The 2,889-nt window shown below is 41.7% G+C and overlaps 1 non-coding gene across 1 annotated transcript; it reads left to right on the top strand.

The window, feature by feature from the left end:
- Positions 1-2,412: 2,412 nt before the first annotated feature.
- On the top strand, positions 2,413-2,516 carry LOC130937153 (small nucleolar RNA R71). Its single transcript, XR_009068384.1, has one exon. It is a non-coding gene; the product is annotated as a small nucleolar RNA R71 (small nucleolar RNA).
- The last annotated feature ends 373 nt before the right edge of the window (positions 2,517-2,889 follow it).

Genomic DNA, 2,889 nt, shown 5'->3' with positions numbered 1-2,889 from the left:
GGAGGGGTATAGGTTCGGTCATTTAGGTGGTTTTGGGTGGGAAAGAGATTTTGAATTTGAAGGTAGGTGGAGTTTATGGGGAAGAGTGGATGGATGTGATTGGTGAAGGGGTAATGGGGAAGAGAGATTGAGGTGATTGGTGAAGGGTATAGTGTTATTGGATTGTGTGAAGAAGAGAGAGGTGGGGTGAGTGGGGATCCTGTGGGGTCTACAGATCCTAAGGTGATCCTGTGGGGTCCACAGATCCTGAGGTGATCCTGTGGAGTCCACAGATCTTGAGGTGTCAAGGATTTCTCATCCCTGCACCTTTTAGGCGTGTAAAATTCCCTTTGTATGCAATCCTGGCATTTAACGCCAGATTGTAGCTTGTTTCTGGCGTTAAACACCCAGATGTAGCCTGTTTCTGGCGTTTAACGCCAGCCTGATACTTGTTTCTGGTGATAAATGCCAGCTTGGTACTTGTTTCTGGCGTTAAACGCCAGACAGATGCTTGTTTCTGGCGTTTAAACGCCAGACAGCTCTTCCTCCAGGGTGGGCTTTTTCTTCTGCTGTTTTTGATTCTGTTTTTAATATTTACAATTATTTTGTGACTCCACATGATCATAAACCTAATAAAACATAAAAGAACAATAGAAATATAGATAAATAAAAATTGGATTGCCTCCCAATAAGCATTTCTTTAATGTCAATAGCTTGACAGTGAGCTCTCATGGAGCTTCACAGATGTTCAGAGCATTGTTGGGACCTCCCAACACCAAACTTAGAGTTTAAATGTGGGGCTTCAACACCAAACTTAGAGTTTGGTTGTGGCCTCCCAACACCAAACTTAGAGTTTAACTGTGGGGCTTTGTTTGACTCTGTATTGAGAGAAGCTTATCGTGCCTTTTTTCCATGGTTGCAGAGGAAGATCCTTGAGCTTTAAACACAAGGTAGTTCCCATTCAATTGAAGGACTAACTTTCCTATGTCAACATCAATCACAACTCCTGCTATGGCTAGGAAAGGTCTTCCAAGGATGATAAATTCATCCTCATCCTTCCCAGTGTCTAAGATTATGAAATCAGCAGGGATGTAAAGGCCTTTAACCTTTACCAACTTGTCCTCTACCAATCCATAAGCTTGTTTTATTGACTTGTCTACCATCTCTAATGAGATTCTTGCAGCTTGTACCTCAAAGATCCCTAGCTTCTCCATTACAGAGAGTGGCATAAGATTTATACCTGATCCCAGGTCACACAGAGCCTTCTCAAAGGTCATGGTGCATATGGTACAAGATATAAAGAATTTACCAGGATCTTGTTTCTTTTGAGGTAGAGTTTGCTGAACCCATGTATTTAGTTCACTAATGAGCAAGGGAGATTCATCTTCCCAAGTCTCATTACCAAACAACTTGGCATTCAGCTTCATGATGGCTCCTAGATATTGAGCAACTTGCTCTTCAGTTACATCTTCATCTTCTTCGGAGGAAGAATAGTTCTTAGAGCTCATGAATGGCAGAAAGAAGTTTAATGGAATCTCTATGGTCTCTATATGAGCCTCAGATTCCTTTAGGTCCTCAATAGGGAACTCCTTTCTGTTTGAAGGACGTCCCATGAGGTCTTTCTCATTGGGATTCACGTCCTCCCCTTCCTCTTTGGATTCGGCCATTTTGATTATATCAATGGCCTTACACTCTCTTTTTGGATTGTCTTCTGTATTGCTTGGGAGAGTACTAGGAGGAGTTTTAGTGATTTTCTTACTCAGCTGACCCACTTGTGCCTCCAAATTTCTAATGGAGGACCTTGTTTCATTCATGAAACTTAAAATGGCCTTAGATAGATCAGAGATTATATTTGCTAAGCTAGAGGGGCTCTGCTCAGAATTCTCTGTCTGTTGCTGAGAAGATGATGGAAAAGGCTTGCTATTGCTAAACATGTTTCTTCCACCATTATTAAAGCCTTGTTGAGGCTTTTGTTGATCCTTCCATGAGAAATTTGGATGATTTCTCCATGAGGAATTATAGGTGTTTCCATAGAGTTCACCCATATAATTCACCTCTGCCATTGCAGGGTTCTCAGGATCATAAGCGTCTTCTTCAGAAGATGCCTCTTTAGTACTGTTGGATGCATTTTGCCATCCATTCAGACTCTGAGAAATCATTTTGACTTTCTGAGTCAACATTTTGTTCTGATCCAATATGGCATTCAGAGCATCAATTTCAAGAACTCCCTTCCTCTGAGGCGTCCCATTACTCACAGGATTTCTCTCAGAGGTGTACATGAATTGGTTATTTGCAACCATGTCAATGAGTTCTTGAGCTTCTGCAGGCGTTTTCTTTAGGTGAATGGATCCACCTGCAGAATAGTCCAGGGACATCTTAGAAAGCTCAGATAGACCATCATAGAATATATCTAAAATGGTCCACTCTAAAAGCATGCCAGAAGGACACTTTTTGGTCAACTGCTTGTATCTTTCCCAAGCTTCATAGAGGAATTCACCATCTTTTTGCTTGAAGGTCTGAACATCCACTCTAAGCTTGCTCAGCTTTTGAGGAGGAAAGAACTTGGCCAAGAAGGCCGTGACCAGCTTATCCCAAGAGTCCAGGCTATCTTTAGGTTGTGAGTCCAACCATATTCTAGCTCTGTCTCTTACAGCAAAAGGGAAAAGCATGAGCTTGTAGACTTCAGGATCTACTCTGTTAGTCTTAACAGTATCACAGATCTGCAAAAACTCAGTTAAAAACTGATAGGGATCTTCTGATGGAAGTCCATGAAACTTGCAGTTCTGTTGTATTAGAGCAACTAGTTGAGGTTTCAGCTCAAAATTGTTTGCTCCAATGGCAGGGATTGAGATGCTTCTTCCATAAAAATTGGAAGTAGGTGTAGTATAATCACCAAGCATCCTCCTTGCA

Source organism: Arachis stenosperma, chromosome 6 (genome assembly GCF_014773155.1).
Source record: "Arachis stenosperma cultivar V10309 chromosome 6, arast.V10309.gnm1.PFL2, whole genome shotgun sequence".
NCBI classification, from domain to species: domain Eukaryota; kingdom Viridiplantae; phylum Streptophyta; class Magnoliopsida; order Fabales; family Fabaceae; genus Arachis; species Arachis stenosperma.
Note: the sequence above shows the minus strand (reverse complement) of the source record. Positions and strands in the feature narration are given on the sequence as shown.